Raw genomic sequence first — 14072 nt, forward strand, 5'->3', positions numbered from 1 at the left:
ACTATGTTATCAGGATCTTTCTGAGGTTTTTCTTGAGAAAAATGCTCAAGCATTACCTCCTCATCGAGACTATGATTGTAGCATTGATCTACTCCCAAATAGCAAATTGCTGTTCGGTCATGTTTATCCTCTTTCACAGGATGAACTTGCCCATCTCAAAACCTATTTGGATGAGAACTTGGAAAAAGGTTTTATTAGACCTTCCACTTCTTCCACAGCAGCAGGACTCTTTTTTGTTCGCAATAAAGATTCAAGTCTCAGACCTATCATCGACTACAGGAAATTGAATGCTATCACAATAAAAGATCGCTATCCTCTACCGCTTATCCCTGAGCTCATTGAGCAGGTGCGTGGAGCTACCTATTTTTCAAAATTAGACCTGAAAGGAGCATACAATCTCATTTGAATCCGTGATGGACACGAGTGGAAGACTGCATTCAGAACTAGATACGGATTGTTCGAATATCTTGTGATGCCATTCGGCCTATGCAATGCCCCTGCAGTTTTCCAACGATTTATAAACGATATTTTTAAAGACTTACTAGATGTCTGTGTTGTGGTATATCTGGACGATATACTTATATATTCACGGACCCTGTCTGAACACATAAGACATGTAAGACTTGTATTATCGAGATTGCTTGCACATAATCTTTATGTGAAGCTGAAGAAATGCTTGTTCCATAAAGATGAGGTACTCTTTCTAGGCTACATCATATCCAAAACAGGAATCGAGATGGACATGAGTAAAATATCCTGCATTCAGGATTGGCCTACACCAACTACACGCAAGGCGCTACAGCGATTCCTGGGATTTTCAAATTTCTACAGGAAGTTCATAAAAAACTTTTCTGCTATTGTGAGACCCCTCACACAGCTCACTAGCATAAAAATACCATTTAAATGGTCAGAAGAAGCAAATAAGGCTTTCCACTTGTTAAAGACAAGGTTTACTTCCGCTCCCATATTACGCCATCCAGACCCATCCCTCCAATACATTCTGGAGGTAGATGCGTCAAACATGGCAGTAGGAGCAATACTCTCCCAACGACCTACCCACACTTCACCACTTCATCCAGTCGCCTTTTTTTCTAAATCCCTGAGCAGTCCCGAGATAAATTACCCCGTGGGTGAAAAGGAACTGCTTGCTATAAAATTGGCTCTGGAGAATTGGCGACATTTACTCGAAGGCACCCAATTACCAATAATTATATACACGGACCATAAAAACCTCCAATATCTTCAGACTAGCAAAACTCTCTCGCATCGACAGGTACGATGGTCACTATTCTTTCTAAGGTTTAACTTCCTAGTGACCTACACACCTGCAGATAAGAACAAAAAGGCGGATGCACTATCACGACTAACTGAAGAAAACTACTTTGAAATCCCTTCCGTTCCTATAATACCTCACAAACGCATTATTGGAGTTGTCCGTTTCTTAAAGGAAGAGGTTCTGCATGGTATAAGTTTGGATTCACCCCCACCACAACTAAATACTGATGCAGAAGGCTTCCTCTACTACAACGACAAACTTTACATACCACCTACCCTACGCACCAAGATCTTGGAATTATCGCATGATGTGCCTATGGCAGGACATATGGGTATGACAAAGACTTTCAATTTGATTTCTCGACAATTCTGGTGGCCTGACATGAAAACATCTATACAAAAATTAGTCTCTTCATGCAATGTCTGTGCCAGGTCCAAAATTGACACTACGAGACCATCCGGTCTACTATGCAGTCTACCAATACCCCAAACTCCATGGGAGGTTTTGTCATTGGACTTCATCGTAGAATTGCCTCCTTCCAAAGGATTTAATACCATCTTGGTGTCAGTGGACCATCTGACAAAGATGGCACATTTCATTGCTATTCGCAGACTACCTTCGTCCAAACAAACGGCAAAACTCCTGATGAAACATGTCTTCAGATTACATGGTATCCCAAAAACACTTCTGTCTGACCGTGGATCCCAATTTATTTCTAAATTCTGGCAAGAACTATGTCACATACTACGGATTGAGCGGAAGCTCACTTCTCCTTACCATCCGCAGACCAACGGACAGACTGAAAGAGTCAACCAATGCATCGAGCAGTATTTACGTTGTTACACTTCTTACCAACAGGATGATTGGTTGGATCTTCTCCCCCTGGCAGAATTTGCCTACAACAACGCAACTCACAGTACAACCAAGCAGAGTCCGTTCTACTTGAACTATGGGTTCCATCCCTCTATTCTCCCTCCACGCATCCTTCCTTCAAGTAACCCAGTGGCCTCAGACTATCTTACCGAGATAAAGGATTCTCTGGGTTTACTAAATACTACCATTGCACACGCTCACAGTCAACAAAAGAAGTACTATGATCTTCGTAGAAGACCTTCTCCACAGTATACTATCGGGGACCTCGTTTGGCTCTCAACAAAAAACTTGAGACTGAAGATCCCTAGCAAAAAGCTTGGACCTCTGTTCTTGGGACCTTTCCCAATCAAGAAACTTATTGGAAAAGCTGCAGTGCAGCTTACATTGCAAATGGACCTAAAAATCCATCCCATTTTCCATGTGTCGCTACTAAAACCCCATGTTCCGGACCAAGGAATAAGGCCTAATATTCCACCTCCCCCTCCTGTACAAGTTGAAGGTGGAGAAGAATACGAGATAAAAGAGATTCTGGATTCTCGTATCTACAGAAGAAGACTTCAGTACTTGGTTAGATGGAAGAACTATGGGCCCCAAGACGACACCTGGCTAAACACCTCTGACATACATGCCCCTAGATTAATCCGCAATTTTCATGCGAGATACCCAGACAAACCAGCTCCAGAGGCCTTCAGGAGCAGGCCTTAAGGGGGGGGTATTGTAAAGTTCCGGTACCTTTGGTACCCTAAATTACACTTTCCACAAGTGGAGCTGTCATCACCCAGCGCCGGACTAGATGGCTATTTAAAGCGCCGGTTCTCACTCACATGTGTTCGTTCAAACACCTTTACCTGGATGCTATCCTTGCTTGAAGCTTCCATGCTTGCAAGCTTACCTCACTGACGGAACCTCGCTGCGCTGATCCCTGTATCCCGCTACTGGATCATCCGCCTCTCCTGAACCACCCTTCGGCTGTATCGCTAATAGTGCTAAGTACCCCGCAGGGGAATTCTCTATAAACTTATACTAAGCTTACACTATCTAGCTCTGCATAGTAAAGACTGTTTATTACATCTGCATAACTAGATTGCTAGCTCTTGAGACTACTGCTACTTTTCTGCACTGGGTTGATCTCTTTTGTATGTCCACCTGCTATTCTGTCATCTGCTACCATACAACATTGCTAAACCTTCCTGCATCCATCTGCTACTGTCTCACCTTCAAGTGTCTATCACCTACCACCTCCACTCAACCTATCCCTCAACCTTCATCATTGTGTTACCACATACATAAAGTCACTCTAGGAACCAGCTTGCTAATTGTGTGTATTTACTGGCTGAAATAAGACCTTCCACACATGATGAGTCATTGAGGTTGGGAATGGTATCTCAGCATATCTCTTACATGACTACTGACGTGGAACTATTTCTGCAGCTGAAAATCCACACCATATAAGAAACGCAGGAGCGTTACACGCATGAGGCAGGGTGTCTTTTGGCGGGAGCAAAGTCCCAGGAGGAAGTGGATGGCTGTCTCGCCTCCTGCACAGCGAGGAAGGTGGTCTAGGCGGTCAGCCTATGGACCAGGAGTGGAGCTGGGCTGCAGAGGATCCAGTGTGCTGATCAATGGAGCTGTTGGGCAGAGGGCTTTGGGAAAAACAGTATCATGAGTACTAAAGGACCTGCCTAGGGGTCTGCCTAAGAGAGGGGATCACTCCAGAGAAGTCAGGAGATCAAGGAGCCAGCTCCCTCAGAGTGTTAGAGTAAAGGGGGTACCATGTAGTGAACCCTGACAATTAGGAGCAAAGGGGGTGCCAGGAAGGGCCCTGAAGTTGTTCAGCAGTACAGTCAGATTGCTTCAGAGTACAGATTACTTCAGAGTACAGATTGCCTCAGAGAATTCCTTCAGTTCTGCGTCACAGCTCATGACAGACTGAAACCATGAAACCAGTGGCCTAGCTGTGACTAGCTCAATTTCAGTGTTATTCAGCATTACTCAGCGTTAACCAGAGTTAACCAGCATTTATTCAAGGCGTCCCTGCCTATTGTGCATAGTTCTATTCAGTTGGAGTATCCCATTCATCCCTTCTCCTATCCAAGTTCCTAATAAAACATAAAAACCAAAGAAACTGGACTAATTCTTGTCTAAGGTAAAAGCACTTGGAGAAATGCCAGATGGCTCTACTGTTGCTAATGGTAACCCAGGGGAACCCATAATCAGCAACTCCCTTGGGAGTAGTGCTACATATGCCTTTAAGGCAAATTCAAATTGTGCGATGCATAAACGTGTATTCAGAGGACATCCTTTAGAATCCCATGGAGATGCACCCCAAAAGTGTTGATGCTTGCACCCAATATGCGTACCTGTCATAGACAGGTACATGAAATTGTCCTTGTCCGCAGTGAGGAAAGAGTGTACACAATGTAAGCTCCTTCCTCAGTGCACTCGCTATCGGACTGCTGCACCCTTCACACTGCCAGGTGCTTAGATGAGAAGTTTTATGGGTAGATGAAGCCTGATGGGGAACTGAGAGTGCCCAATCAGGTCAGCTACACTTTTGATTGACCGTGCACAGCAGTGGGTAGAACCATAGTTGCTTTTCAGTCCAATAGCAGTTTAGAATCCACCCAATGCTGTGCACTGTCATTCAAAAGTGAAGTGGACTTGATGGGAAACTAGTCTCTTAGTTCCTATTAGGCTTTGCCTACCCAGTGACAGGTAATTTCCAATGTTCATATTTGGTTAAAGACATTACAATTGTCTTACGCCCTTCTGCTTATGTGGTCCTGTACTGAGTGGCCAGCCTAATGCATTGTGATCACAGGAGGTTGTCTGCTCAGAACAGGTGCCATTCAAAAAGGAAACTTTGCATTTTTTGAATGAATGAAAACCATTCTAACTTTAGATGAGGTGGAGAGGCAGAACGGTGATGTCATACTCTCCTTATCCAATCAGAGAATGATTTGCAATTATTCACAAGATGCAAAGCATTCTGTGAATGATGTCTGTGCCAAGCTGCCAACCTTCTGTATTCACAATGCAAGGTCCATACAGACTTGGAGGAACTTGACTGGCCTGCACAGAGTCCTGACCTCAACCCAATAGAACCTTTGGTATGAATTAGAGCGCAGACTGAGAGCCAGGCTTACTCTCCAAAATCAGTGCCTGACCTCACAAATGGGCACCTGGAAGAATAGTCAAACATTCCCATATACACACTCCTAAACCTTGTGGAGAGCCTTGCCAGAACAGTTGAAGCTGTTATATATGCAAAGGGTGAGCCAACCCAATGTTAAACCCTACATACTAAGACTGGGATGCCATTAAAGTTCATGTGCATGTAGTAAAGGCAGGTTTCCCAATACTTTTGGTAATACAGTGCATATACTGTATTTATATATTTATATATATATATATACATATATATATATATATATATACAGTATCTGACAAAAGTGAGTACACCCCTCACATTTTTGTAAATATTTTATTATATCTTTTCATGTGACAACACTGAAGAAATGACACTTTGCTACAATGTAAAGTAGTGAGTGTACAGCTTGTATAACAGTGTAAATTTGCTGTCCCCTCAAAATAACTCAACGCACAGCCATTAATGTCTAAATCTCTGGCAACAAAAGTGAGTACACCCCATAAGTGAAAATGTCCAAATTGGGTCCAATTAGCCATTTTCCCTCCCTGGTGTCATGTGACTTGTTAGTGTTACAAGGTCTCAGGTGTGAATGGGGAGCAGGTGTGTTAAATTTGGTGTTATCGCTCTCACTCTCTCATACTGGTCACTGGAAGTTCAACATGGCACCTCATGGCAAAGAAGTCTCTGAGGATCTGAAAAAAAGAATTTTTGCTCTACATAAAGATGGCCAGAAGGAAGCCCGCAAACAGTTTGCTGAAGACAAGCAGAGTAAGGACATGGATTACTGGAACCACGTCCTGTGGTCTGATGAGACCAAAATAAATTTATTCGGTTCAGATGGTGTCAAGCGTGTGTGGCGGCAACCAGATGAGGAATACAAAGACAAGTGTGTCTTACCTACAGTCAAGCATGGCGGTGGGAGTGTCATGGTCTGGGGCTGCATGAGTGCTTCCGGCACTGGGGAGCTACAGTTCATTGAGGGAACCATGAATGCCAACATGTAATGTGACATACTGAAGCAGAGCATGATCCCCTCCCTTCTGGGACTGAGCAACAGGGCAGTATTCCAACATAACGACCCCAAACACACCTCCAAGACAACCACTGCCTTGCTAAAGAAGCTGAGGGTAAAGATGATGGACTGGTTAAGCATGTCTTCAGACCTAAACCCTATTGACCATCTGTGGGGCATCCTCATACGGAAGGTGGAGGAGCGCAAGGTCTCTAACATCCACCAGCTTTGTGATGTCATCATGGAGGAGTGGAAGAGGACTCCAGTGGCAACCTGTGAAGCCCTGGTGAATGCCATGCCCAAGAAGGTTAAGGCAGTGCTGGAAAATAATGATGGCCATGCAAAATATTGACACTTTGGGCCCAATTTGGACATTTCCACTTACGGGTGTACTCACTTTTGTTGCCAGCGGTTTAGACATTAATGGCTGTGTGTTGAGTTATTTTGTGGGTACAGCAAACTTTCACTGTTATACAAGCTGTACACTCACTACTTTACATTGTAGCAAAGTATCATTTCTTCAGTGTTGTCACATGAAAAGCTATAATAAAATAGTTACAAAAATGTGAGGTGTGTACTCACTTTTGTGAGATACTGTATATATACTGAGGTTACAATTCACACAGGCTCACCAAAATTGGACGATAGAAGATTGGAAAAACACTGGCTGGTCTGATGATTCTCGATTTCAGCTGCGACATCCAGATGGTAGGGTCATAAACAACATGAATGCATGGATCTATCTTGCCTTGTAGAGACGGTTTAGGCTGGTGGTGGTGGTGTAATGGTGTGGAAGATATGTTCTTGGCACACTTTGGGTCCCTTAGTTCCAACTGAGCATTGTTTAACTGCCACAGCCTACCTATTGTTACTCACCATGTCCATCCCTGTATGACTACAGTGTACCCATCTTCTGATGGCTTCTTCCAGCAGGATAATGCACCATGTCACAAAGCTTAAATCATCTCACCACTGGTTTCTTGAACATGACAATGAGCTCACTGTACTCCAATGACCACCACAGTCACTAGATCTCAATCCAAAAGAACACCTTTGGGATGTGGTGGAATGGGAGATTTGCATCATGGATGTGCAGCTGACAAATCTGCAGCAACTGTGTTATGTTATCATGTCAATATGGACCAAAATCTCAGAGGAATATTTCCAACACCTTGCTGAATCTATGCCACGAAGAATTAAGGCAGTTCTGAAGGCAAAAGTGGGTCCAACCCGGTACTAGCAAGTGTACCTAATAAAGTGGCCAGTGAGTGTGTATATATGTTGTTGATTTTGTGCATTCATTTTTTCACCTACAGAGATGGGTATATTGTTCATAATTTACAGGTTCAGTTTTGGATAGTGACAGATATCCTTTAACAGCCCAAACTCCTCTCCACTGTACAAAATGATCACTTACTTCAGGATTTGGAGAACAGGCATTTTTCTGACAGGTGGTAACTGTGCATGTGATAACCATGGTTTACTAGGGATTTTTTTTTTTTTTTTTTGTTGGTGTTTGCAATCCCCCAGCTCACACTGTATAAGATGTCAAAGATAACATTGATAATCAGTGAAAATGTGAGAAATCACACCCTGTGAACACCAGGTGGCGCTATGGACCCATTGTATGTTAGCACTGTTCCCTGCTCAGTCTGGGGAATTGATCAAGGGTGTTTTAGGTAACCTTTAGAATTCTGTCAGGGCGCAGCACTGAAAGTGACGATGCTTGCACACAATTTATGTACCTGTCAGAGACAGGTTTATGAATATTTCAATCGCAGAACTGGGGGAAGAGTGTCCATACTGGACCCTACTTCCTCAATGCACTATTGAGGCCAGGGACGTTTACACTGGGAAATTAGTTCCCCATTAGGCTTGCTTTTCTTTTAATTGACAGTCAATGCAATTGGGTGGATTCATAGCTGCTATTCAGTCCAATATCGGCTGCGGAATCCACCCACTGCCATCTACTGTCAATCACAGACAATGGGGAACTAGTCTTCCACAGTTCCCCATCAGGTTCTGTCCACTGGCAGTTCAGTGTGACTTACCTCATTGGTTGACGGGCCAGCCTTCGTTCTAGGAATACAGTAAATGTAAAATACATTCAAACATATTAATAAAAAAATAAACACACAACACCCCCATCCCTATGTATGCCAACTTTGAGTTGGTCTTAAACACTGCCAGTTTGACTTTCTGTGAACTGGTGGTCTTTTAGAATCTGTTGGCAGCCAATGACAGAATCTAGAAGTGGCAGTAATAAGAGCTATCCGAATCTTACGAGTGTGCTGTACTTGTACTGAAGCTGGTGCAAGGCTTTCATGATTTAGGCGCAGACCATAATAATCACTTGCCGACCAGGCTTTTTCTGGCACTTTTTGTTTTTAAGTTTAAATCAGTATTTTTTGTTAGAAAATTACTTATAACCCCCAAACATATGTAGCACCCTACAAGTAGGTGCTAGGTGAATGTATAGTGGGCTTTGTCTGCCTAATGATTTCTTTTTGGTAGGGTGTCATGGCTTCCAGGTGTGTCTGCTAAGGGGGGAGTCTCCCCACTGGCTCTGTGAGAGGCTTCTCATAGGGCATTGGAGGAAACCCAATCAGGGATACATTCAGGCTTGTAACTACCCCAGAAGGCAGATTCTGCCACAAAGGATTCTGGGAGTGGGTTTAAGTTTGAGGGAGAGCATGACTCATTGTCTTTGGCAGGAAGCAGAGTCCCAGGAGGGAGAGGACGGCTGTCTCTCTTCCTGTCAGAGGACATGGATGTCTCAGGTGCTACCGGAGAATCCAGAGAGTGCTGAGTTGAACTAAGGGGATCCGGTCTGCCGAGAACCTGCGGACAGAGAGAGAGGGTTCCAGTCCCAGGAAAGCCTACACAGGTTGTGACACGTGAGTACTGAGAATTGTCCCTGGGGACCACTCCGGAGAATGTTCTAGGATCCAAGTGTCAGCTAGCTGTAAAGGGGGTACCTAGTCAGAGGACCCTGAAGTGATAGAGGGGGTACCTAGGTTGAGGACCCTGAAGCGGTAAAGGGGGCATCTGCAGTTTGGGCCCTGAAGAGTTAATGCACAGTGTGAGTGCATCAGTTGAGAGTTGCAGCCATACAGGAATACACAGCAAGCTACTTCAAGCCAGGGCATGGCTGGAGAGAGAAGTCAGTGTGTGCGCTCATGGAATAGCTTTAAGCTAGTTACAGGGGAGGTCCAGTGATCGAATTATTGCGCTCACTCTAAAATTTGCGATGATACCTAACATGTTTGGTGTAAGTACTGTTTGCATGTGTGCATGACTTACATACGCCCTGCACGAGCACGGAGGGATGGGGGCACTTAAAAAAAAAAAAAAATTGTCATTTATTTTACTTTTTATTTTTACACTGTTCCTTTAACCACTTTACCACCGGAGGATTTTGCTGTCTTCCGTCCAGGCCACTTTTTGCGATTCGGCGCTGTGCGACTTCAACTGACAATTGCGCGGTCGTGCGACGCCGTACCCAAACGAAATTTACGTCCTTTTTTTTCCCACAAACAGAGCTTTCTTTTGGTGGTATTTGATCACCTGTGCGATTTTTACTTTTTGCGCTATAAACAAAAAAAGAGCGTTTATTTTGAAAAAATAACAATATTTTTAACATTTTTTTATATGAAATTTCCCCCAAAAAAGATGTAAAAACCAATTTTTTAAAAATTTTTTGGCCAATTTGTTTTCTGCTACCTATGTTTGGTAAAAAAAATCGCAATAAGCGTATTTTAATTGGTTTGCGCAAAAGTTATTGCGTTTACTAACAAAGGGAAAGATTTCTGTCATTTTTGGTGTTTTTTATTTTAACGCATAATGGCGGCGATCTGCGATTTTTTTTGCGGGACTGCGACATTGCGGCGGACAGATCGGACCCTTGACTGACATTTTTGACACTTTTGGGGGTACCAGTGACATTACTGCAGTAATCAGTGCTATATATATATGCACTGTTACTGTAAAAATGACACTGGCAGGGAAGGGGTTAATTTTATTGGAGAGGGAGGGGTTAATGTATGCCTGGTGCTTACTGACGTGTAGGGGGGGAGGTGACTTTGTGAGTCATGGACAGATCGGATGTCCAGCTATGCTGAACAGTCCGATCTGTCACTCCCTGTCACTATGGAGATCCGCCCGCTGTGTTTACACACAGCGGGCGGATCTCCAGACTCGATCCCCGACGATCGGGTAAGAGCAGCGGCGATCGCCGCTGCTCCTCCCCTGGCCTGACTCCCGCTGTGACTCCCGCTGTGAATGGAAACAGCGGGAGCGAGCCTCCGGCGGCGCGCAAGTGCCGCCCAGAAGGGGGAGTGTTAATACTACGTCGTCAGACGATAACGAGCCACTCTGCCGCAGTAGTATTACAGAAGAAGTGGTTAATTTTTTTTAGCACTTTTATTCCTATTACAGGGAATGTAAACATCCCTTCTAATAGAGATAAGGATAAAAGCCCATTCAGACAGGGGCGACACGACTTGCTGGGGCGACCTGTGAAGTCATATAATTGAAGTCAATGCAAGTCGCCTCCAGGTCGCCCCAAAGTAGTACAGGACTTGTGTCGCTCCTATTAGAACGGGTCCTGTGCTAATCAATGGCAGGCGACCGACCGCGACTTGTCAGGCGACCAAGTCGCCTGACAAGTCACGCTAGTGTGAATGGACCCTTAGTGTATTTGCAAAAGATACACTCTAATGAATTAAAAAAAAAAACACAATATAGCTTAAGTGGTTAAAATTGCGCACGCTCGTGGAATAGCTTTAAACGCCTTTACAGGTTACCTGTTTAGAGTTACAGGGGAGGTCTAGTGCTAGAATTGTTGCGCTCGCTGTAATATTTGCAGCGATACCTCACATGTTTGGTGCAAGTACCGTTTACATATGTGTGCACGGCTTACATACGCTCTGCACGAGCAAGGGTGATCAAATACCACCAAAAGAAAGCTCTGTTTGTGGGGAAAAAAGGACGTCAATTTTGTTTGGGGACCGCACAATTGTCCGTTAAAATCACGCAGTGCAGAATCGCAAAATAGGGCCTGGTCATTGAGCAGCCAAAACCTCCGGGGCTAAAGTGGTTAATGAGCATTTTATCTAAAAAAAAGTGGTTAAAATGAGATAATTTGCTCTCCTATGTTTACCATTTTACAGTTGGAATTACCCAACCAAATGCTGTACCTCCTCGGGATTTGGAGCGTGGACAGAAATTAAAAGAAATACAGTAATTTAAGAGCAAATTGATTGTGGAATTTTATAACCAGATCTATTTTATTTGCAGATTGGAAGTCGGACTTTAAAGCATCAACATAGAATAAGAAACACAGACATTGTCAAATACTAAAAACTCTTTTTTTTTTTTTTGTCTATAAACCTTTATTGAAAATGTTTTTCAATACAAAAATACAATATACAAGTAAATATATTTTACAAGTTGTAAAAGAACATGTTTTAAAATTTGTCGTAGTTAATTTAAACTTTTAACCATGTAATTATGAATTACAATTATAATGTAATAGAAACTAAAAACTTTTTTTAATAAACTGGTATTATAATTATTAATTATGGGTCCGCTTGCCACGTATGAAAGCTGGCTGTTTGCTATTAATCCTTTCTCTCTGTACAGGAGCACATGACAATGTACTTGCCTAATCAGCAGAAGATAAGCCAACATGTGTTTATTATTATCGCTGCAGTAATCCTGTTACTGTATTCTTACTTGTACAAAGATTATTTTCCACAGCAAACATAGAACTTTATTAAATAATACAAGGCAAAAGTCAAAACAGCAAATGAAAATCAATTAGTGCATTTTCTAAAGAGGATCAGGCTGCAAAAAAAAAAAAAAAAAAACTTATTTCCTAAAGTACTAATCCATTCTGACAAGGGCAGGTGCCTGACAGCTCAGGTGTGCAGATCAGAGCCAATTTACTTTCCTACGTCTAATCCATACACCAGGCATCAAAGGTGCTCATCACAGAGGGAATACCCAGGAGATGTATGCAGTGTACTTGTCCAAATGTTTTTGTAGGCACCATTATTACTAAAGGTTTAATAAATGAGGACTTTTCCTTTTAAGCAGAATTTCAGCTAAAAATAACATAAAAGAGAATTACTAATTGTGACAGGAGTCACTTTGGGAACGGGGGTTGTGGACCCCAAATTCCTTTAGAGAGGTCGGGGGCACCATGCCCAGCCTTATGGGGCTCTCTTATGTTTAAGTCACCCTGCATCTGTTATGGATGCAGGGTGACCAGGAGGGTGGTGAACACTGAAAATATGGTTTGGACTACTACAAATGGGACAGTCACATTCAGGAATAATGTCTCCCTTGTAAAATGACAATGTTATTCCCTGTATAGTATGAGGTCTCTGGACAGGAAGTACCACACCTAATATGGTCATTCCAGGAAGTTCAATGAGGAGACGGACTGTCTGAGGTGGCTCTCCATTCACCTATTGTCGGGTGTGCTAATGAACTTGCCTGCTGTCTGCTAAGAGATGTATTGACACTCAGAGTAATGTGTATTGAGGGCTCGTTAGGGAACCATTGTTCTGTGTCTGGCTATTGTGTACATTGATTGCCCCCTGGGGGCTTCTGTCTCCTTGCACATGGCAGTCCTTCTGGTCAAGCTATCTGACCAATCACTGCTGACTCATTTTCAATTCCTCATTTGCATGGCTAAGGAGGACCAGAAGGGGAACTGCAGGTACTTTACAATTGACCAATAGGAAAGCGGTTGTTGGGGGCAGGATGTTCCAAATTCTGTATAAAAGTGTGCTGTGTTCTTCCAATAAATTGTCTTCCTTTTTGAACTTACATACAGCCTTGCCTGGTGTTTGTTCTAATGGATTCCGGATGGCACATAGCTGTAGCTCGGATCCCGGATCCTTGGTTGACCGAACCATCAGACGTTGCGATCTGCAAGCTGACTCACTAGAAACAAAGGAGTGTCGGGAGAGCGGAAGCGAGCGAGCAAGGGTCTCGTCACACTAATAAAAAGATAAAACAACAAAACAATCCTTTGCTGCAATATTCACCTTCAATGTTGAGTTTTCCCCTGCAGGATTTTTTTCTGCCACTAGATGTCCTCAGCCTGGCGATTAGCATTATTCAGCCCACCTCCTCTGAACCCATGTCATTCGAGACCAACCCCCATTTTTTGAATGAACATTTAAGTAATGCCCCGTACACACGTTCCGATTATCATACGATAATCGTACGACTAAAGTTTCGTAGTTGTTGCATGATACTAAAATCAAAAGCAACTCTGCGTACAAACCATCCGACTTTCTTCGTACGATTCACTGACCAGGTGTATTTTTCGTAGCTACGTATCGGAAGTGATGTATATACGTCTGACCCCTGCATCGTGCAATGTCATTTGACTGTTTCCGATCATGCGTGGTATTTTTCGAACGACTTTTAGCGTACGCATACTGTACTGACGAAACCATTATCATTCGAGAAGATGTCGTACAACAGAAGTTTTCCTGTTTGTCCCTTCGGATTTTGTTGGACCAACTGTCGTGATCGGCTGTCGAAAGCTGTGTACTAACGATCAGATTATCGTGAGACTAGGTCGAAAGCGAGTTTTGTCGTACGATAATCGGAACGTGTGTACGGGGCATAAGAAGCAGCACAATGATGAACTCGTCACTCTGCTTTTTCTTCCTATCAGCATGCTTCTTGCCATATGAACTGATTGGCTTCTTGCTCTGATTTTTCATATCTGTAAAGGA

Source organism: Pelophylax lessonae, assembly GCF_965119305.1.
Source record: "Pelophylax lessonae genome assembly, chromosome: 4".
Taxonomy (NCBI): domain Eukaryota; kingdom Metazoa; phylum Chordata; class Amphibia; order Anura; family Ranidae; genus Pelophylax; species Pelophylax lessonae.